The sequence below is a fragment of the Rhinopithecus bieti genome, unplaced genomic scaffold (assembly GCF_001698545.2).
Source record: "Rhinopithecus bieti isolate Rb0 unplaced genomic scaffold, ASM169854v2 scaffold_23816, whole genome shotgun sequence".
Taxonomy (NCBI): Eukaryota; Metazoa; Chordata; class Mammalia; order Primates; family Cercopithecidae; genus Rhinopithecus; species Rhinopithecus bieti.
The window spans coordinates 2385912-2410031 of NW_016811019.1; the positions used below are offsets into that span (position 1 = coordinate 2385912).

Here is a 24120-nt window from a genome sequence, read left to right on the forward strand (position 1 = left end):
CAACTCTCTGCAGGTCCCCACACGCCCCATTCTCCACCCAGGGTGGTGGAGGACAGCCACACACAAGCAGCCGGAAAGAAACCAGAGCGTGCTCAGGCCTGGGGCTGGGCTTGGAGGGGAGAAGAGGGAGGGCCCAGACCTGGGGGTGGGCAGGGCTCCTGTGAGTTGGAACCTCAAGACCTTCCTCCTCCAAGAACCACTCCTCGGCAACTGGCTCCATTCCGGCGGGCAAAATTGTTGTTTTTCATTTTATCTGACTTTCCTCTAGGGCCAGTACTGTCCGGCAGATTTTTCTGCATTGATGAAAATGTTCTTTATCTGCACTATCTGACACAATAGCCTTTAACCAAAGGCGGCTGTTGAGCGCTTGAAATGTGGCTATTGTGACTAAGGAACTGAATTTTACATTGCACTTAATTTTAATGAATTTAAACATAAATTGTCAAATGCGGCTAGCAGCAACTGTGTCAGACAGTGTGGCTTGTGAGCAGGGCTCTTGTTTGATTCATTGGCGCCCTCCTCTCTAAAACTACAGCACCCCCAAGAGGGTCTGGCCTAGGCTGGGCTACAGCAGGCGTCAGCCTTTCTGTCTTGTGGGACTTCCTCCCAGCTCACACCTGTCTGCAGTAATGGTTTTGGTTTGTTGGTCTCCACTGGGCACAGGTCACCAGGGCTGAGGGTATGCCTTGGCCTGGGGATGACTGAGGAGACCCAGGTTCTAGTGTGAGCATAGCCCCATGCTTTGTGTGTGACCCTGGTCAGGTCTGCCCCTCTGCAGCGAGGGAGCAATGCTTGACTATGCCTGAGGTTTAATGACACCCCCTGTACCATCCCCCCTCAATATGCTCCGGTAGCCTAGGATCAGGGAAGTAAAGCCCACAGGCGTTCTGGGTCAACTTCCTTGCTTCTCCTCTTCTCCCATCAGGCCCTCCAATGGAGATCATTATCCAAATGATAATGGTTAAGAACTTGGCTTTGGGCCGGGCGTGGTGGCTCAAGCCTGTAATCCCAGCACTCTGGGAGGCCAAGACGGGTGGATCAAGAGGTCAGGAGATCGAGACCATTCTGACTAACACGGTGAAACCCCGTCTCTACTAAAAAACACAAAAAACTAGCCGGGCGAGGTGGCGGGCACCTGTAGTCCCAGCTACTCGGGAGGCTGAGGTAGGAGAATGGCGTGAACCCAGGAGCCAGAGCTTGCAGTGAGCTGAGATCCGGCCACTGCACTCCAGCCCGGGCGACAGAGCGAGATTCCGTCTCAAAAAAAAAAAAAAAAAGAACTTGGCTTTGGGGTCAGACTAGCTTTAGATCTCAGCCCCACTACTGACTGCCTGTGGAGCTCCAGTACCTTTGGCTGTGTTCAATGGGGGTTGCATTTGGTGTCAGAGGTCCTGGGTTTAAATCAGCGGTGTGCTAGAGACAACTTGTACACACCCATGAGAATAGCTTGTCCTATTTTCAAGGGATTTTCTGAGCCAACTGATAAACACAATTGTTTAATATAACAATTAAATTATATGTAATTGTTAAACACCTCTATGTCATCTACTATATGTGTGGTTCTCGAGGGCAAGGATAAGGTGGGAGTTATTTATGACAGTCACTCCAGGGACTTTTCCAAACCCTCTTCCTCCTGCAGTTCCAATGTACCTGTTCCTCCTTCAGGTGTGAGCAGAAGAAAAACAGGGTGGGGACCACCCCGCCATCCCTCACTGTGTCAAACGCAGAGAGACTAACAGGCCCCACAGGGCCTCTTGTTCTGTTGTGTGGCTGCCCTGGGACCCTGCCCAGCTGGCCCTGGGGCTGTGAGAAGGCTGGGGGCTGCTGTAGGGAAGTCTGGATTCTGGGTCTCTCCATCCAGGACCCTGGAGTCCACCCATGTCAGGAGCAGGAAGGAAACACTTGTTTTCCTGCACGTGGTGTGCTTGGGGGGAGGTGCTGGCTGACACAGCACAGCATGGGACTTCCACAGCAAGCCCCAGGGTACTGCCCACAGCAAGTCCTTCTCCCAACCCGAGGCTGAGCTGCACCACGCACTGGCTGCCCTAAGTGCGGTGGCTGCGCCAGGGGCAGACTGAGCTCACAATTGGTTAGTGCAGCCTTATATTTTTGGTTATACTGTTCTGCTCCCCCACACACATATAGACCCAAGATTTAATGCATGTGAATTTTTTTCCGGGAAAATTGTCTATGGATTTCATCAGATGCTCCGAGGGACTCTGATCCCTTTATCATTGCACAAAATGGTGACTAGAAGGAGGCTTTGGCCTTGGAGCTGGGAGATGTGGCTTAGAATTCTCATCAGTTCTAAATTGCTGCATGAACTGGACAAGCCACTTTATTTTTTGCTCTCTAAAATAAGGCAACAACCTTGTCTTGAGTGGTGATTTAAAAACAGGTTCACAATTGTGTTCACATATCCTTTGACACTCTTTCCATGAAAAAATGGAATCTAATTGTCCTTCCTTGAATATGGGCCAGGTTTGAGGAGACATTTCTAATTAATAGAGGCGGAAATGGTGCTGCGTGACTCCAGAGTCTAGGTTAGAAAAGGGGATGCGGCTTCGGCCTGGCTTGCTGTTGCTCAGGACGCACACCCCACAAGCCCTGAGCCCACGTAAGAGGTTCCAGCTACCCTGACACCGCCATGCTGGAGGGAGGCGTGGCTGCAAGGAGATAGACAGAGCTGTGTAAGGCACCTCAGCTGTGCCTGCCCCCTGCATCGGGTCTTCCCACCCCAGGCACAGGCATGTGAGTGAATGAGCAGCTTCAGATGATTATAGCCTCCAGCCTCCAAGCTGCCCCAGCTGAAGCCAAGTGGAGCAGAAACAACTGCTCCGCCCAGCCCTGCCCACTTTGCATATTCATGAGCAAAACAAATACTGCTGTTTTGTTTTAAACAAAACAAAAACATGTGGGTGGTTTGTTGTGCAGGGTTAGGTAATATCTGGGCACCTTGCCTACCTTCAAGGGAAGTCGTAAGCATCACTTGGTATAATACTTTCACATGTCAGGTACTCAGCAGCACTGAATGTATGGGACCTGCAAATTGGCCAGGTGATGGGGTAACTGGGACCTGATGGGACTTCTGCTTAGTTACTAAGCCATCTAAGTTACTAGGAGCTTTCTGGAGAAGAGGGTTATTTGCGCCAGCCCAGTGGGTCCACAGGTTTCCTGGAGAGGGCATGTGTCCCCAGACCAGAACCAGTCCCTTTGGGGGAAGACCAGAAAGGGAGGTGTTCATTTTCCTGTTGACTGTTGGCCATGACAGGCATCCCAGGGAGAGGTGGGGAGCATGAGGAGGAACTGGGAGCAGTGGGCCGAGGCTGGGTTGGGATAGCAGTGATCCCAGCAGGCCCTGGAGACTGGCCTCTCTTCAGTCCGCAGCCTCACTCTGTGCATTGTGTTATCATCGCGCAATCACCCCGACTATTTACTGCTCTCGCTCCCTCACAGCCCAGGCACTCCTCCAGGGAAGGGACTGTATTCGGCAGATTTTGAAGCCCCAGAACTTAACACACAGCCTACAGGGAGTTAGGTGTCCAATAAATATGTGTTGAAAGTTGAACTCGGTGCATCTTACTGAGTCGCCAATGCCCAGGACCAAGGGCGGGGTGGCTGGAAGGTGAAGTGGCCCATCAAAAGTGGTTCTGCAGGCATCAGAGGGAGCAGAGTGGGAGCCCTTCTCCCTGTGGGGAGTGGAGGCCTAGAGGGCAGTGCTGTCACCTCAGGCTGAATTTGGGGGTATCCCTGTTTTGGTTTGTACCCCATACTCCATGGCCAAATCCCTGTGGCAATAACTTGCCCAGTGCTGCTGGTCCTGTGGGATGAGGGTCCCACTCCTGGGGCCCTGCTCCTCAGGGCCAGATCCCTGCCCACCACCCGGGCCAGGCCCCCGATCCCCTGCCCCACCACAGCTGACTGGCTGAGGCCGCCCTCCCTGGCTGGTCATACAGCTCTGACTCCATGTTCTACCCGCTCATGACTTCTCATACAAGGAAGTTTGCCCAGGCCCAGCACTAAGAGCCACATGAAGAGGCTGCAGAAGAAAATGATGAGTCATCTGAGGCTCTTAGACCCTCAGGAAGCAACCCAGGCTGCCCTGCGCCCACACCCCAGCCTGGATTTCCTATCAGACACGGAGCTTTACGGCAGGAAAGCCTGCCCGCCAGAGCCTCGGGGCCCGGCCGCTCCATCCGCCTGCCCTTGGCCTGGATGTCTGCCCGAGCAGATGCAATTTAACTTGCTGCAGGAGGAATATCTATAAAAAGTTAACATCATCATAAGAGCAGCCTGTCCACCCAGGGCTGAGCTGCTGGAGGAGGCCCAGCAGCTGGGTCAGTCCCCACTTTGGAGACCACGACTCTAGCGTCCAAACGCTCTTCCCATGCCCCCCACTCATCTCAAAAAGATGTCTTGACTCCTGATGTCAGAGCTCCCCGACGGGCAGCAGGGTGACCCCGTGCTGCGTGTCACAGCCATCCCTCAGAACTGTCCATGCCATGCAGGGAGGGACCTGAAGCCCCGTGCACTGGAGACAGGACCACATCATGGGGCGGCGGGTATGGTCCAGCGTCCTGCAGCAGAGGTGCGGGCTGGGCTGCCTCAATGGGGCTTGTCTCTGGGGCCTTTTAGTCTGAGAGAAAGCATGAGAGCAAGGAGGGTGGTGTTCCACAAGTGTGTGGACCGGCAGACCCCTATCTCAGGCCTTTGTTTGAGCGGGGATTAGGGGAAACGACTCCCATGGAGGAGACTGTTTGTTCGCCCCAGTCAGCACTGCCTGATCCCCGTGTTGCTGGAATTGCCACTAAGCTTTCAGGGAGGGGAGGTTCCAGGGGAGGCATTCTTGGCTGGGGAGGGTTTACCCCTCAGCCAAATGCCGCTCACAGATGTGGTGGCCCTGCAGCACCCTCCCTCCTGTGCAGTGCTCAGGGCCCCCCCACCCTACCCACCAAGTTGGGAAAGGTAAAGACAGCAAGGTGAGCTGTGGCTGGCTCATGGAGCCCACTGTGTCCATCTTCAAGTATTTGGAGGGCTTTTTTCTTTCTTCCCACACTGCCCACATCCCCTTTTCTGGGCCTGGCCAACCCCTATATCCTTGGCACACAGCGATGGCCACGGATGGGCATTGGACTCCAAGTGAAGAGACAGAGACTCAGCCTCATTCCGCGCTGGCCTCATGCTGACAGGGGCCGACTGGCCGATGTGATGGACACGTTCCTGGGATAGCTTCTGTCTGTGAAATCTGGTCAGACCCCCTCATTCTCTGGGCAGAGTCAGAGAGGATGGATAGGACATAAGAGCCAAAGCAGGGCCTGAAGAAGAGGAGCAGAAGGCCTGAGTGGCCACGCCTGGATACAGAGGGAGGCCTGAGTGGGAGGCTTGCTCCCCTGTAACCTCAAGAATGGGTCCTTGTGAGGACATCTGGGGACAAGGGGGTAAGAGGAATGGAGTGAAGGAGGCACAGGGGACCTCCTTCTACTGAGGCTTCCAATGGACTGGGAGACATGACCCTGGAATAAAGGACTGTCTGTGGTTTCTTCAGGGCTCTCTGTCTGTGCCTGAAAGACTGAGAGGAAGGTGTGCAGTGGTAGTAACACAGGCCAGGTGTGGTGGCGCACCCCTGTAGTACCAGCTGCTTGCGAGGCTGAGGTGGAGCATGGCTTGAGCCCAGGAGTATGGGGCTGTAATGAGTTATGGTCACACCACTGCAATCCAGCCTGGGTGACAAAGCAAGACTCCCTCTCAAAAAAAAAAAAAAAAAAAAAAATTATAACACCATTAAGAGCAAATATGGGAGCTAGACTACCTTGTACACACACACACACACAGGTTGGAATGCTCAGAAGCTCTGAGCAGGGCAGGTAGTAATTATTATGCACCTATTGTATCTCTGTGAGGCCACTGAGGAAGGAGAGGTCTCTCTGCTGTAGAGGGATTTCAGTCTATCCAGGAAGGACACACACACACACACACACACACACACACACACACCAGACACCCAGGCTAGAAGGCAGTGCATGAGTAAGCATTAGACAGTGGCTGTGTCACCCTACTCTATGGATGTGAGTAACGGGGCTGATCAATGCCATGGGGCAGGCGGGGCTCGTGAATCTCTTTCTTCTTGGTTTGGTATGAACCACAGCCACCCTTTTCCAGACATGAGCATCCACAGATTTCTGAGGCCTTTCTCCCTAGATTGTGACAGGCTCCTGCTGTCTAATTTAAATGAGAGTGCGTCTCATTTAAACCCTGCTCCCTCACGATGTCCCTGGCAGGCAGGGTCAGCCCCAGGAGATGGGGAGAGTTGAAGTGGGTTCTACCATAGAGCACAGAGACACAGCGGCATGGGGCGGGGGAGGGGAGCTGAGCACACAGGCCGGTGCTGTTATGACCACGTGCTCCTGCTTGGCCTCTCGGCTCAGAGACAGGGAGCATTGCTTGAAGTCCTCTGAAGTCTTGGGTTGAAGATCCCCATCCCCTGAAAAGAGCTGAGTTAGTAAGTGGAAGGGGTCAGTCATGCTTTGCTGAAGCTGACAAGGTGTGTGTGTGTGTTGTGAGTGTGTATATATGTGTGGTGCATATGTGTGGTGTGTGTGTTGTATATGCATGTGGCGTGTGTATATGGTGTGGGTATGTGGGGTGTACTATATGTGTGCATGTCTGTGGTGTGGTGTGTGTGTATGCTTGTGTGATGTGTGAACGTGGATACATGTATGTGTGTGCTGTGTATGTGTACAATGTGTGTGTCTTGAGTGTGTTGTGTGTGGTGAGTGTGGGTGTGTGTGGTGTCTGTGCTGTATGTGGTGTGTTGTGTGTGTTGTGAATCCATGTTGTAAGGGAGATATGAGTGTGTTGTGTGTTGTGAGTATGATATGAATGTGGTGCGTGTATTGAGTGTGGTGTGTGTGGTGTGGGTGTGGTATGAGTGTGCTGTGTGTTTTGTGTGAGTGTGGTATGAATGTGCGGTGTGATGTGTGTTTGAGTTTGTGTGTGGTGTGAGTGTGGTGACTGTGGTATATGTATGTGGTGTGTCGTGTGAGTGGGTGTTGTGTGTTGTAAGTGTGTATTGTGTGGTATGAGTCTGTGATGTGAGTGTGTTATGTGTGGTGTGTATGTGATGTGAGTGTGTGGTGAGTATGGTGTGTGTGTGGTGTCAGTGTATATTGAGTATAGAACTAGTGTGTGTTGTGTGTTGTGAGTGTGGTATGGTGTGAGCTGTGTGTAGTGAGTGTGCCATGAGGGTATGTTGTGTGGCATGTCTGTGGTGTGAGTGTGTGTTGTTTTATGTGTTGTGAGCATAGTGTGTGTTGTGAGTGTGATATGTGTATGGTGTCAGTGTGTGTTGTGAGTATAGTGTGTGTGTTGTTTGGGAAGTGTGTTGTGTGTTGTGAGTCTGGTGTGTATATGGTGCAAGTGTGTGGTGAGCGTGGTGTGTGCGTGATGTCAGTGTTGTGAGTATGGTATGAGTGTGTGTTGTGAATGTAGTGTGTATGTGGTGGGAGTGTGTGGTGAGGGTGATGTGTTTGGTGAGTGTGGTGTGTGGTATGTGTGTGGCGTGAGTGCGTTGTGAGTGTGGTGTGTGCATATGGTATGTGTGGTGTATATGTGGTTGTGTGTGGTGTGTGGTGAGTGTGGTGTGTGGGTGGTGAGCGTGTTGTGTATGTTGTGATTGTGGTATGTGTGGTGTGTGGTGTGTGTGGTGTGTGCGGTGTGTATGTGGTTGTGTGTGGTGAATGTGGTGTGTGAGTACGGTGTGTGTGTGGTGTGTATGTGGTGTGTGTTTGGTGAGTGTGGTGTGTGGGTGGTGAGTGTGCTGTGTATGTTGTGAGTGTGGTGTGTGTGGTGCGAGTGTGTGGTGAGTGTGCTGTGTCTGTAGTGTGTGTGCTGTGAGTGTGGTGTGTGTGGTGTATATGTGGTTGTGTGTGGTGAGTGTGGTGTGTGTTGTGAGTGTGGTGTGTGCAGTGCGTATGCGGGTGTGTGTGTGGTGAGTGTGGTGTGTGTGTATGGTGTGTGTGGTGTATATGTGTGGCATGTGGTGTGTGTGTTGTGATTGTGGTGTGTGGTGAGTGTGGGGTGTGTGTGTGTGGTGTATGTGTTGTGAGCGTGGTGTGTGATGTGTGTGGTGAGTGTGGTGTGTGTGGTGTGTGTGGTGTGTGTGTTGTGATTGTGGTGTGTGGTGAGTGTGGTGTGTATGAGTGTGGTGTGTGTGTTGTGAGTGTGGTGTGTGATGTGTGTGGTGAGTGTGGTGTGTGTGGCGTGTGTGTAGTGTGTGTGGTGTATGTTTGGTGAGTGTGGTGTGTGGGTGGTGTGTTGTGTATGTTGTGAGTGTGTGTGGTGTGTATGTGTAGTGTGTGGTGTGTGTATGGTGTGTAGTGTGTGTAGTGTGTGGTGTGTATGTGGTTGGGTGTGGTGTGTGGTGTGTGTGGTGTGTGTTTGGTGAGTGTGGTGTGTGGGTGGTGAGTGTGTTGTGTATGCTGTGAGTGTGGTGTGTGTGGTGCGAGTGTGTGGTGAGTGTGGTGTGTGTGCTGTGGGTGTGGTGTGTGTGAGTATGTGGGGATGGATCCTTGAGAAGGACCAGGACATCTGCCGCTGTGGCCTGGCAGAGGACCTCTGCTCAGCATGGCCAGGGAGGGTAATGAAAGGAAAAGTGACAAAGCCTGAGTCCCCTTTGCAGGCCAAGCTCCCGCCCTTCTATGGATGGAAGAGGTTTCCTTGCCTGGCTCAATGCAGACGGGAGAGGGAGGTGGAGAGGAGGGCCGAGTTCAGCTTGATACTCGTAAAACCTCTTCCACTGAGTGTCTCTGGGCTCAGGTCCCTGTGGAAAGCCTTGAACATCACGTAGCGGAATCCTGAGTGTTCCTAGCTCCTCTCTATGTCTGTAATACACTTCCCTCCCAGGCCACGCTAGTGCCCTCCTCATCACAGCCAGGTGGAAGACAGGACACAGGAAACCGGAGAGTCAAATGGCCAAGCCAGGGTTGTGGGGAGGGCAGGGGTGTCTAGTGTCCCGGCTGGAGGCTGCTCTCGGCATGCTGTGGCCTCCTCAGGAACTTCCACATCCCCTGATCATCTTCTGCCCAAGTCTCTGGTGGGGGACAGGCAGCCCGAGTGACATCCCAGGGTCTCTGAGCCATGTCCAATTCACCCGCATTCCAGGGAAGGCATGGGAAGTAGGGCTGCCTGATAAAACACAGGTCACTCGGTTCCATTTAAATTTTAATCAAATAATAAATACTTTTTAAAGGATGAGTATGTTCCCAATATTGCATGGGACATACTTATACTTAAAAAATCCTATTGTTTATCTGAAATTCAAATTAAACTGGGAGTGCACTGATTTTATTTGCTGAATCTGGCAAACTTCACTTGAAGGGAAACGACAGTTATTGTCATGCATCATTGAGCGAGCCCTTTCTATGTTCCAGGTACTGGGCTGAGTCTTTGAATGTGTTATTTCCATTTACACCTCCCCACACCACTACCCCGCACCCCAAACTTGGATCCTTTGCTTACCACATTTAAGATTTCTGCCTTGTCTTTTGCACACCACCTGTACAATTTCTTATTTCTTTTCTTTAAATCAATTTTCTTTTAAATCAATTACCTTTAGAAAAGCTTAAATCCACTCACCTTTTTTTTTTTAAGACGGAGTCTCACTCTGTCACCCAGGCTGGAGTGCAGTGGTGCAATGTCGGCTCACTGCAGGCTCTGCCTCCTGGGTTCAAGCAATTCTCGTGGCACGCGTACCACCACGCCCAGCTAATTTTTGTATTTTTAGTATAGACAAGGTTTCACCACGTTGGCCAGGCTGGTCTCCAACTCCTGACCTCAAGTGATCTGCCTGCCTTGGCCTCCCAAAGTGCTGGGATTACAGGCGTGAGTCACCGTGTACAGCTCAAACCCACTTAACCTTTAAAGGAAGTTTTATATTCATTATCACTTGTCATGAATATCTGCAAAATTCAGTACGATGTTATCATTGCATTGCCTTTTGGATACGCTTTTTGAGGCTGAGGCATTCTGAGGAGGAGACTTTCTCCTTATGTCATCAGGCAAATTTGGGGGAAAAGAAAAAAGAGATGCATTTCTCACTGTGTTATTTAACTTGTTTAAAGGTATGGCCACATATTGCATAAAATAATCTATTCTACCACCCCGAATCTCCAGTGATGAGCATTCTACAATTTAGGGAACTGGGTAGAATTATTATCCATATTTTACAGATGGGAAAATAACTGTGATCACAAAGCTAAGAAGCTAAATCAACTTCATTAGTAGCAAACCCTGAATTTGCATGGTGCAACTGAAATCAGTATTTCAGGCAAGGAAGAGTAGGTGGGATTCCAGCCTCGAGTCTCCTTTCTGAGGAACTCTCTCATTCTGCTTCCCACTGACACCTCTGCAAGATGCCGGCCCCAGGGTACCCATCCTGCCTCGCTTGGCCTCCTGACACAGACTAGGTCTCTTACTGACACCATGATGAATCCTGAGTGAGATAAGCAAGGAAATAAACAGAAGCCAAGGATCACACACATGACTCAGCTCCCCCAGCTCACTTCTAACCCACAGATGTGATTACAGCTCTCTTGCTCCTCAGACTCCCAGACCATCCCACTCCGCACCGCACCTCATGTGCCTCCCAAACCACTGGCCAGACCCCTCAGTTTCCGCTCTCTGGCCTGCCTCCCCGTACAGGGTGTCATCACTCGCCCTGGTCTCCTTCATTCCTCAACCCCTTTGCTGCCCAAGCCAGGAATCTGGTTCTAACCTGTCTCCTCCATACGAATCTCTCATCTTGTCCTCAGGGAGTGCTCAGCCACCTGACCCCCATCACCAAACCCAGGGTTTAATGATCCTCTAATCTTTTAATGACCATAGAATCCATTTACCAAGTTGGGCTCTGCCTTGGTCACAGAGTCAGGCACTTGCCCCCTGAAGAGAAAGGCAGACCTCACCTGTGAAAAACAAAGGTGAAGCAGCAGGAAAAATGGGGCCGTAGTTAGGTCTTCTTGGAGTCTCGCTGGGAGGCCATGAACTGTCTGCTGGGTCCACACTCTGTAAGCCAAAGGGAGACCCTGCAGCTCCACTGTCTTCACACTCCAGAGCCTTCCCTGGAGTGGAAGCTTTCTGTGCCTGGCACTTAGAGCCGGGGGACCTGCATTTGGCCCCAGACTTCCTTCTCTGAGCTTCAGTCTCTTCTTCCATAAGATGGTTCAAACATTGCTTACCACAGAGGGTTCCTGAGTATCTCATGGGAACAGCTAGGTGAAAGGCTGTGTTCCTATATGATAGTGACCACTTGATATTATATGTTAACAACTTGTCTGTACAGCACAATTAAAATTCACAAAATATTTGGTACCAGTCCTGAAAAGAAATGGAAGAAACTTACGAAGAGAACAAAACGTAATGATGAACATGAAAGAAGACCTAAATAAAGGGAGATATATATTCTACTACACTGGGAAATTTCAATATTATAAAAATATCTCTTATAAAATTATCTATAAATTTGGTGCAATCCCAACAACCATCTCACTGGAATTCTTCATTAAAATAGACAAGGTGATGATTATATTCACATGGAAGAAAAATGCATAAGAAAAGACCTTTGGAAAGGAAGAACAGTAAAGGGGAACGTATCCTGCCAGATATCAAAACTATTAAGACTGTGGCCAGGCACGGTGGCCCCCACCTGTAATCCCAGCACTTTGGGAGGCCAAGGTGGGCAGATCACTTGAGGCCAGGAGTGTGAGACCATCCTGGCCAACACAGCAAAACCCCGTCTCTACAAGAAATACAGAAAATTAACCAGGCATGGAGGTGCGCACCTGTAATCCCAGTTACTCGGGAAGCTGAGGTGCGAGGATCACTTAAACCCAGGTTGCAGTGACCCAAGATGCCGCCATGCACTCCAGCCTGGGTGACAGAGCAAGATTCTGTTAAAAAAAAACAAAACAAAACAAAAAAACTATTAAAAAGATAAATTGAAGCACAACAAAATGTCGATATGTTTATTTGAGCAGACAGGGATTTATGAATTGGGTTCCAAACCAGAAGTGGTTGGGAAGTTTTCACTGAGGTAATATAAGAGGGAGGCTTTTATAGGATGAAAAGGGAAGTAAAGCAAAAAAAAAAAAAAATTGATTGGTTGTAGTTATACACTTGCCTTCTTTGGCTTACCCTGTTGGAAACTGCTTCTAGTTATATAAGTTTGTTGGCTGCTTCTGATTGGTTGAGCTTAAATTCTATTTTTCTTTAACAGAGGCATTTGGGGCCAGGCATAGTGGTTCACACCTGTAATCCCAGCACTTCAGGAGGCTGAGGCAGGATGATTGCTTGAACCCATGAGATCGAGGCTGCAGTGAGCCAAGATGGCACTACTATACTCCAGCCTGGGCAACAGAGCAAGATCCTGTCTCAAAAAAAAAAAAAAAAAAAAAAGCATTTACAAGAAATGGCCCAGGTTAAGTTTCACTCATGTTTACAAATCAAGCAAGGTTAAGGTCACTTATCCTAACTGCCTTTGTCTATGTAGGGATTCTTCCGATACGGTCTCCATTTTAATTTACTTTAACAAAACATATTATGAAGTTATAGAATTAAAAATAATAAAGGAATAAACAGACAAATAGACCAAAGGAATAGGATAGTGAGTGCACGAACAGACTCTCGAATATGTAGAAACTAAGTGTACAATACAGTTGGTATTTCAGACGAGTGACAAAACATTCAATTAAAAATTTTAGGAGAAACAACTGCAAAAAATGAAAATCAAGTTTAATTTCTACTTCACGCCAGTCATAATAATAAACTCCAGGTTACTTAAAGAACTAAATATGTTTTTTTAAACTGCAAAAGAATTAGGATAAAATGTAGGAGATTGTTTTTGTGGTTCTGTGATAGACAAAGCATATGAAGTAAATAATATACATATATTTTTGAAAAAGAAGAACTAAGTGGGAATTAGCCTACTCAATTCCAAGATGTTATATAGCTATGATAATTAGGACTGTGTGGTATTGTGGAGGGATGGAAGCATAAATCAATGGTAGAGGATGGAAAACCCAGAAATAGACCTACACAGATATGCCCACCTGAATTTCGAAAAAGACGCAAATGCAATCCAATGGATGAAGGATAGCCTTGTAAACAAATGGTCCTGGAACCATTGAACATCCATAGGTAAAAAAGTGAACCTTGACCTAGACTCTGGGCTGTATACAAAAATTAACTCAAAATGAATCACAAACATAAATGTGAAACCTAAAACTACAAAACTTTTAGGAAGAAAATACATGTGAGAAATATTTTTGTGGTTTTGGGCTAGACGGAGTTCTCAGCCTTGACACCAAAAGTTTTATCCATAAAAGGAACATAAATAAATTGGGCTTCATCAAAACTGAAAACTTTTGCTTTGTGAAAGACCTTGTACAGAGAATGAAAAGACAATCCAAAGACTGGGAGAAGATATTTGCAAAACACAAAGGACTAGCACCTCGAATACATAAATTTCTCTCAAAACTGAACAATAAAAAACAAATAATCAAATTCAAAAATGGGCAAAAGACATGAACAGACATTTAGTCAAAAATGGTGTACTTCTGGTTATAAGCACATGAAAAGATGGTCAACATCCTTCGCCATTAGGAAAGTGCCAAGACTATCACATGAGATTTTACCACACATCTATCAAAATGGCTAAAATAAAAAATAGTGACAACATCAAATGCTGACCAGGATACGAAGAAATGGATCACTTATATTTTGCAGATGGGAATGTAAAATGGCATAGCCACTGGAAAATCGTTTGGAAGTTTCTTAAAAAACTAAGTGTGCAACTATCACAAGCCTTAATTGTACTTTTCAATATTTATCCCAGAGAAATGAAAACTTAAGTTCACACAAAACTTGTACAAAATACCTGCAAACTGGAAACAACCCAGATATCCTTCAATGAATGGTTAAGCAAATGGAGTGCAACCACACCGCGGATTACTTCTCAGCAATAAAAGGGAACAAGCTATCGATACACAAAACCACTTGAATAAATCTTCAGGGCATTATGTTGGCTGAAAAAAATGTCAATCTCAAAAGGTCCCATACAGTTGATTCCTTTTATACAACATTCTTGAAATGACAAAATCATAGAAATGGAGAACAGACTAGTGATTGCCAGAATTAAAGAGGGGGTGGCAGTGGGTGGGGGAGTGGGAAAAGGGAAGTGGGTGTGGCTCTAAAAGGGCAGCACAAGGGCTCTTTGTGGTGGGAAAATCATTCTGTATCTTGACTGTATCAATGTCAAGTCCAATGTCAGTGTCCTAGTTGTGATATTCCAAGATGCTACCATTGGGGGAAACTGAGTAAAGGGAACATGGATCTCTCTATATTACTTCTTACAACTCCATGTGAATCTACAATTATCTCAAAATTAAAAGTTTATTTTAAAAAACTACAAAAGAATTAGAAGAAAATATAGGATATTATTTTTATGAATTAGTGATGGGGAAAGCTTGTGCAATAAGGCAGTTAATATAAAATCATTAAGGAAGATATCAATAAATTTAACTATATAAAAGGATACCACCAACATGACCCAGTGCAGTGGCTCACATCTGTAATCCCAGCACTTTAGGAAGCCAAGCGGGGAGGATTGCTTGAGTCCAGCAGTTGGAGACCAGCCTGGTCAATAGAGTGAGACCCTGTCTCTACAAAAAAAAATAGCCAGGTGTGGTGGTGCACACATGTGGTTCCAGCTACTTGAGAGGCTGAGGCAGGAGGATCACTTGAGCCCAAGAGTTTGAGGCTATAGTAAGCTATGATCGCACCACTGCACTCCAGCCTGGGTGACAGAGTGAGACCCTGTCTCTTAAGAAAAAAAAGACACCATCAACAAAATTGAAAATTAGCAACCAACTAAAAAAATTGTAATAATTACAATATACAAATAATATTCAAAATATGTAAAAATCTGCTATAAGTCAATATGAAAAAGTAAGCAATGCTCAAGAAAACAGGAAAAGAATACGAAGGGAAAAATCACGAGAGGAGAGATTCAAATGGCCAAAAATCTATGGGAAGCTGCAGTATCCCTGATAATAAAGGAAATGTAAATTAAAATAATGGAAGACCATTTTTTATTCTACCAGACAAGCAAAATAGTAAGTTTGATTGAATGTAGGGTGGGTGAAGATGTGGGCAGTAGTCTCATATTCTGCTGATGGGAGTATCAATTGGTGAAGTCACTTTGGAGGGCAATTTGATAGAAGCTACTAAAACTTCAAGTGTACTTCCCTTATGATCCAGCAAATCTACTTAGTGTATCTCCGGAGAAACAGTCATGTGTGCATGAGGCAGCAGGCAAAGAATCCTTGCTGCAGCTTTCCTTGTCGTAGTAAAGAACTGGAAGTGACCTAGCTGTCATCACTGGGGAATAAACTCTGGTGCATCCATTCTGCGGAATGCTGAACGTACAGCACATAGGAAAGAGACAAAGCCAAGTTGCTAAATAATACACAGAGAATGATAGACACCATTAATATAAGCACACACACACACACAATTTCTGGAGGTAATTTTCATTTTATATGCATAACCACAAACCTCAAATGGTCACGCAACACAATCTGGTAATTCTAAAATGTTTCTCTACTAAGTTTCTTTTCTCTGTCTAAAATGATTATTTTGTACATTCTCGCACTTCCCATCTCCCATATCCTCTCCCCACGTCACATCCAGCTGATGACGTTTCTTAACACTTCAACTAAAAAAAATCCAGAAGCCCTCAGCCAGGGACAACTGTGCCTCCCACGATGAAATCTCCAATCCTTCTCGAATATGTGCCAACATCAATTTTCCCTCACCCTGCCAACCTCCCAACCTCCCTCCAGCTCCTTTCAAAGGACAATCCCTTCATCTGCTATCACCTTGCTAAAGACTTTGCTCCTGCAATTATCCTCTGTCTCCTGCATCATTAGATTCCCCCTCCCTACTCCGTCATTCTTGTCAGTACACAAACATGCTCCAGTATTTCCCATATTCAAAAACAAATCTCCTTTCACACATACCTTTCTTACCATGTCTTTGCTCGTTGGGGCAGACAGACAACTGTCCACCAAAAATCCATGGCCTCTTTGCACAGTGTAGCGCTGCTGCTGGCAGTGGCTGCCCAGCCAGGGACCACACTTCCCGGCTCCTTTAGCATACTCATGAGAACATGAGACTGAGGTCTGGATAACAGAATGTGGGCGGAAGTGGTGTATGCAACTTCCAGGCATGGCCCATAAAATTCTACACGATCCTCCACATTCTCTTTCCTCTTCTGCCAGGTTGATGTTGACACCTAGGGAAACTAAGGGTGCCATGTGTTGAAGATGTCTAGGCCATAAGGTAAGTACTTGGATCCCTGAATGACTGTATGGAGCAGAGCTCTATCCTCACTTCTCCCACTCCTATCACTGATAGGAATTTAAAAGAGGAAGAAATAAACTTCTATTTAGTTAAACTGCCTAGATTTTGGTGGTTTATTTGTTATAACATCTGTCCTTATCTTAAGTAATACACTCTTTATTTATAACAAGACTTCTCAAAAGGGTTGTCTCTATTCCCTGGAGCCAGATCAACCAGTTTTGTCTGGGTTCAAATTCCAGTTTTATCATTTCCTAATGTGTGTGATCTTGGGCAAATTACTTAAAGTTCTATACCTTATCTGTAAAATAGGATAATAATTGTACCTACCTCAAACAGCTATTGCACAGATTAATATATGTAAAGCACTTAGATCAGTGTCTCTCACATGGTAAGTTTTATATAAATTCAGCTATTATTATCATGTTAAGCCACTCACACCATTCCAGCTCCCTTCTGTCTCCACCACTCTACTGAAACTGCTCTTGTCAAGATGGTCTCTGTGCTGCAAAATGCAAATGTACATTTCTCTTGCCTCACTTGATTCAATTCTCAGCAGCAACTGACACAGGTGTCTGCTGCCTCATTTTAAAAAGCATCATGGAAGAGAGATTGCAAACAGACACAAATGCATTTCCTTTTTGAAATAATTTTCTTCCTTTTTCTGGTTGCAGCGCCGTGCAGTGAGGATCTCTAATATATGCCTGTAGCCATGCTGTCCAAGGGCCTGCTGCAATATGCGCAGGTCTTTGGATGCAAGAAAAGGGCTACAGCTGTGACTCACAGCAAACACAGCAATGGCCTCATCAAGGTGAATGGGTGGCCTCTGGAGATGATCGAGCTGCGCATGCTGCAATACAAGCTGCTGGAACCACTTCTGCTCTGGGCAAAGAGCGATTTGCTGGTGTGAACATCTGTGTCCATGTGAAGGGTGGTAGTCATGTGGCCCAGATTTGTGCTGTCCATCAGTCCATCTCCAAAGCCCTGGTGGCCTATTACCACAAATATATGGATGAGGCTTCCAAGAAGGAGATCAAAGACTTCCTCATCCAGAATGACCAGACCTTGCTGGTAGCTGGCCTGCTTCGCTATGAGTCCAAAAAGTTTGGAAGCTCTGGTGCCTGTGCTTGCTACTCGAAATCCTACCAACAGGCCAGGTGCAGTGGCTCACGCCTGTAATACCAGCACTTTGGGAGGCTGAGGTGGGCGGATCACCTGAGGTCAGGAGTTCGAGACCAGCCTGGCCAACATGGTGAAACTCTATCTCTACAATAGTACAAAAATTAGCTGAGCATGATGGTGGGTTCCTGTAATCCCAGCTACTCAGGAGGCTGAGGCTGAAGAATCACTTGAACCTGGGAGTCGGAGGTTGCAGTGAGCCAAGATCGTGCTATTGGCACTCCAGCCTGGGTGAGACAATGAGACTCCATTTCAAGAAAGGAAGGAAAGGAGAGGAGAGGAGAGGAAAGGGGGAGAGAGAGAGAGAGAGAGAGAGAGAGAGAGAGAGAGAAAGAGAGAAAGAGAGAAAGAGAGAAAGAGAGGAAGAGAGGAAGAGAGGAAGAGAGGAAGAGAGGAAGAGAGAAGAAAGAAAGGAAGAAAGAAAAGAAAAGAAAAGAAAAGAAAAGAAAAGAAAAGAAAGAAAGAAAGAAAGAAAGAAAGAAAGAAAGAAAGAAAGAAAGAAAGAAAGAAAGAAATCCTAGCAATAAGCTCATCACAAGGATCAGGATTCACTTGTATAATAAACAATGTTAGAGGGATTTTAAGTTTCAAAAAAGAAAAAAAAAGAATTTTCTTCTTGGATGTTATGATTTTTCACTCTCTTCAGCCTCTTCCCCCCACCTCTCTGGCCACCCCTTCTTAAGGTCCTCTGCTGTCTCCTCCTGCTTTTCTCAATGTCTAAATGTTGGTGTGTCCCGGGCTATATCGAATGTGCTTCTGTAGCCGTATTTCCTTCCTGGATGATCATGAAATATCATGAGGACTCCCACTGTTCTATATCACATCCCACCTCTCTCTGAGACTCCAAACTCATATATCTCAACTCTCTGACATCTCACCCAGACATCATAAACGTAACAGATCCAAAACAGAACCCTCTGTTACAGGGCTGCCCTTTCCTACTCCGCCCATGTCTTTTCTGAATTGGGCAACAGTACCACCCCACTCAACTGCGCCAGTCAAAAACCCAAGAATCATTATTGGTCTCTTTATTTCCTTTACGCTTTCATCACAACCATCACAAGACTCCAAAGTTCAATTTGAAGCCATTCACTTCTCCCTTCACTCTTGCTGCCCTAATTCGAGCCGTCCCCACCCTACTTTGAATATCTTCAACATTCTCCAAACTCGTCTGTACGTGGAAATCCTAGGAATATTCTAAAAATACAAGTCATTCACATTCACTCTCTTGCTAAAAATCCTATAATTTTTTTTTTTTTTTTTTTTTTTCAAAGATGGGTTATCTTTCTGTTGCTCAGGCTGGAGTGCAGCGGTGTGATCATGGCTCACTGCAGCCTCAACCTCCCAGGCTTCTCACTCTGTGTTCCAGGCTGGAGTGCAGTGGTGCAATCATAGCTCACTGCAGCCTCAAACTTCTGGGCTGAAGTGATCCTCCTGTCTCAGCCTTCTGAGTAGCTGGAGTTACAGGTGTGCACCACCATGCCTGGCTAATTTTAAAATTCTCTTTTGTAGAGATAGGGTCTGGCTTTGTTGCCCAGCCTGATCACAAACTCCCAGCCTCTAGCAATCCTCCCACCTTGGCCTCCCAAAAGTGTTGGGATTATAAGCATGAACCACTGCATCTGGCTCTAACGTCTTCTAATTGCTCTTAAAATAAAATCCAAATGCCTTCTGTATTCATTCATTCTTGCATTGCCATGAAGAAATGCCTGAGACTGTGTAATTTACAAAGAGGTCTAATTGTCTCACAGATCCACGGGCTGTACTGGAATTATAGTGGCTTCTGCTTCTGGGGAGGCCGCAGGAAATTTACAATCATGGCAAAAGGTGAAGGGAGAGCCAGCACTTCTCATGGCCAGAGCAGAAGGAAGAGAGAGGGGAAGGTGCCACACACTTTTAAACAATCAGATCTCATGAGAACTCATTCACTATCTGTTCATTATTGTGACATAGTACCAAGGGGGGAATCTGTCCCCATGATCCAATCACTTTCCACCAGGCCCCAGTCCAACACTGGGAATTACAATTGAACATGAAATTTGGGCGGAATACAGATCCAAACCATATCACCCTCCCTAGTCTCCAGCACTCCGATCTCACTCTCATTCTCCTTTTGTGACCACTGCTGGTCACGCCTTCCAGGATTCTTTCTGCCCTCATACAGGACAAGTTTGTTCCTGCCCCGCTGTTACCTCTGTCTGAATGCTCTTCCTCCAGGTCTTCAGCTGGATGGATGGCTTTAGATCTCAGTTCAAATGTCTCCTCCCCAGCATGGCCTGCTCTCCCCTCCCCCACAGATCATTGTATCGTATCATCCTGTTTATTTCCTTAGCAACGCTTTTCACAATCTAGATTTTCTTATTTACTATTGCATGCATCCTCCCCTCCCCAGCTAGAATGTAAATTCCATCAGGGTAAGGACCTTGTCTGTGTTGCTACCTCTGTGTCCCCAGGGCCTATGGCAATGCCTGGCTTATAGTAGACATTCAATAAGTATTTGTTGAATGAAGGAAATTCATGCAGATGTATGGGGAAAGATCTGGATGAATAAATACCAAACCGATAAGGCTTTATCTCATGGGATTATGCTGGGATTTGGGAATGGAGCTTAAAGTTGACTTTAGCTTAACTGTATGGCTTGAAAAAAATTTTTAATTTAGTGAGGGGTCTATATTCATGTATTGCTTGTGACATTAAAAATAAAGCAAATACTTGTAAGTATTTTGTAAACTGGGAAGTATTCTCCACAAGAGCAAGGAAATTGTATCAAAGGACGCTATCAGGAGCGTGAAAAAACAACCCACAGAATGAAAGAAGACATTTGCAAATCATGTATCTGATAGAAATTAGTATTCAGAACATACAAAGGACTCCTACAACTCAACAACAACAACAACAACAACAAAACACCTTGCTGGGCATAGTGGCTCACACCTGGAATCCCAGCACTTTGGAAGGCCGAGGCAGGTGGATTGCTTGAGGCCAGGAATTCGAGATCAGCCTGGCCAACATGGTGAAGCCCCGTCTCTACTAAAAATACAAAAATTTGCCGGGCGTGGTGACACACACCTGCAATCTCAGCTACCCGGGATGCTGAGGCACGAGAAACGCTTGAACCCAGGAGGCAGAAGTTGCAGTGAGCCAAAATTGTGCCACTGCACTCCAGCCTGGGCAACAGAATGAGATTGTCTCAAAAACAAAAACAAACACCTCAATTCAAAAATGGTCAAAGGGCTTGACTAGACGTTACGGATGGCAATAAGCACGTGAAAAGATGCTCAGCATTATAAGTCATTAAGGAAATGCAAATCAAAACCACAATGAGCTATCACTTCACTTCATTAGAATGGCTATTATTTTAAGATAAAGGGAAGTAACTAGTGTTGGTAAGCTTGTCTAGAAATTAGAACCCTCATGCATTGTTGGTGGGAATTTAAAATGGTGCTGCCACTGTGGAAAATAACTTGGGAATTCCTCAAGAATTGACACATAGGATTGCCATATGACCCAGCAATTCAACTCCTAGTTACACACCCAAAAGAAGTGAAAGCTGTGATTCAAACAGGTGCCTGTACATCAATGTTCATTGCAGCATTATTCATAATAGCTAAAATGTAGAACAACTCAAATGTTCATCACAGATGAACAGATAAACAAAATGTGATGTGTATATATATATATATACACACATATATATGTATGAATATATACAATAGAATACTATTCAGCCTTAGAAAGAAATAAAATTCTTTCTTATATAGAATAACATAAAATTCTTTCTTAAAACACAAGCTACAATGTGGATGACCTTTTAAATAAGATGCTGAATGAAATAAGCTGAACATAAGAGGACAAAGATATGATATCACTTATATGAGGTTCCTGGAATAGTCAAATTCATAGAGACAGAAAGTAGAATAAGGTTACCAGGGCCTGGGAGAAGTTATTGTTTAATGGGCATAGGGTTTCAGTTTGATACGATGAAAATGTTCTGGAAATGGATAGGATGATGGTTCCACAACTTGTAAATGTACTTAATGACACTGAATTGTACACTTAAAAATAATTAAAATGATATATTTTATGTAATGTATATTTTACCCCTGACCCGCCCCCCCAACCCCCCATCCAACACACACACACAGAGTGAGGGGATTTATTGTTAGAATTTCTCCCTGCTATGCATCAGGACCCACCCAGCTTACTGGGGCAGATGACAAAAAAAAAAAAAAAAAAAAAAAAAAAAAAAAAATTACCTTGTTTCAAAGACATCCCCTCCCCCAGCTAGCACCAAAATAGAGGTGAAAATGACATCTGGCTCTAGGAGCGTGTGGGAGTTGGACGACTGGCTGTCTCGGTTCTCAGCAGGCGTCAGCCACCAGCCCGGGCACCCTGCATTCTGCATGCTTTGGGCTCCTGTGGGATCTACCCATTTTCAGGAATTCTGGAATATTTGGGGCCTCAGAGGACTCAGGCTACCTCCTATGCCCATCAGCCTGCCCAGGCCCAAGACAGTCCATGTGTGGATACAGATGACAAAACTTTTGCCAGCAAATAGGAAGTGGCAGGGTGGTCTGTGGGGAATTCATTTGTCAGTTGGCAGCTTGTCTCAGCCCTGTCTCTGGCCCCCACATGTCCAGGTTTTAAGTTTGCCCATGCAGTTGAGGAGCATTGGGATCTGCCAGGCAGTCCCTGCAAACCAAGCCACAAAAACGAAACAGCCTTTGGCTCCCGAGAAGATTTTACACATCCCTCCAGACTTTCATTGCCCACATCTTCTGCCTGTCACCGTATGCTTTAGGAAATGTATCAGCAGTAAATCAAATTAACCTCAAGGAGTGTCCCTCACTTACCGAGCATGTGTATTCCATCAGAAATGGCTACAAGGCAGTGGACTTTTAAGTGAATCTCATTTCCCCACTGATTTTCATTTTAAAATCAGGAATGTGTTCTTTTGGAGAAAAAACAATTGACCATCCAGACATGACTTCAAAAAAAAATCTTCCTTAAGGATATAGAAGATCTTAACGTGTTATACACACAAAAAGGGTAAATATTGGATGAAATATTTGCACATTTCACGCAAATCTCAGTAAGATTTGCATATTAACAATGCTGCACTCTTAAACAGAAGATGAATCATGAGATGCCATATTTAAGTAAGTCCCATTCATGTGACAAAAAGAATGGAAGAGAGACTGCAGCACAGTGGTAGGAACCCAGGCACAACACCACTGTCCCCTCTTTATCCCCACTATAAGCTCCAGTGGCCCTAAAGCACCAGGAATGTGGCTAAACTACCTACTGACTTTAAATGCCTTCCTCATCTGTGGATTCCTGACCCATTTTTTTTCTCAGTTCCTCTAAGTACTTTATTATGAAAATAGCTCAGAAGAAATTGACCTCTCTAAGACTTGCTTGGCCATTTATTCATTCAAGCCACACTTATTGCACACCATAATAAGGCCATTCTTGAGAGCATCGAGGTAAGCAAACAGGAGTAGTCCTTGCCCTCGTGGAGCTTATAGTCTTGGGCCAGGCATCAGACAAATAATCACACATACATACATGTATGTACATTTAAAATAAAGAGATAAGTAGGTAAGTAGTAGGAGCATTTCACAAGGAAGACGTGGCCCACAGAAGGCTGAACTGAGGAAGCAGGGTATGAACTAAAGTCTGAAATATTCATTCATTCATTCATCCTCTTGACAGATGTTTATTGAATGTTAACTGTGTTCCAGCTATGGGGATACTTTGTTGAACCAGTCAGACAAAGTCCCTGTCCCCATAAAGCCTCTTTCTAATGAAAGTTACTGAGTGGTACTGGGAAGGGACACTGTGGGAAGGACAATTAGAGGGAGAACAGTAGCCAAGGGTCTGAGACAGGAAGGAACATGGTGGCCCCGAGGGACAGCCAGGTGCTATTTGGCTGGAGCCCAGAGAGGAAGGGAAAGGCAACTACAAATGAAGCTGGGTAAACAGGGACCCAGACCAGAGCCTTGTGACTTACGGTGTCAATAATGCAATCACTAGACTGCGTCTGTATTAACAGTTCTGTTCCCAAACATAATGCTTTGGTTTTATGCCCATTGGTGAATGGTGGCTTGCTGGGCTTGACAAAGCACTGATTGCTCTCAGGCATTATCTGATGGACTGAGTTTTGCTTTCCCATGCGCATGTGTAACAGATGGCAGCAGCCTGGGCAAGCCAGCCACCACAAGATGGACTCATAGGACACCCGAATTTCTCAACATTTTTTTTTCTATGATGTTCCTTTGAGGAGATCTTTTACTTGGTTTGCTACTTCCTAACCCTGTGACCATGTGCAAGTTACATAACCACTCTGAGCCTCAGATTCTTTGGTGTAATACGGGGGATAATAATACCTCCACTTTGGAGTGGTTGTGATGACTCATTGAATGAAATGCAAAAATCTATGTGAAATTGCCCAGCACACTACCCAGAACTCAGTAGACATGCCTCACAAATGCTATTTCCTTTCACTGACCTCTTCTTTAATTTGAAGTT

At 46.0% G+C, this 24120-nt stretch overlaps 1 pseudogene; it reads left to right on the forward strand.

Moving 5' to 3' along the window:
- Positions 1 to 8157: 8157 nt before the first annotated feature.
- On the forward strand, positions 8158 to 17851 carry LOC108543011 (40S ribosomal protein S16 pseudogene; annotated as a pseudogene).
- The last annotated feature ends 6269 nt before the right edge of the window (positions 17852 to 24120 follow it).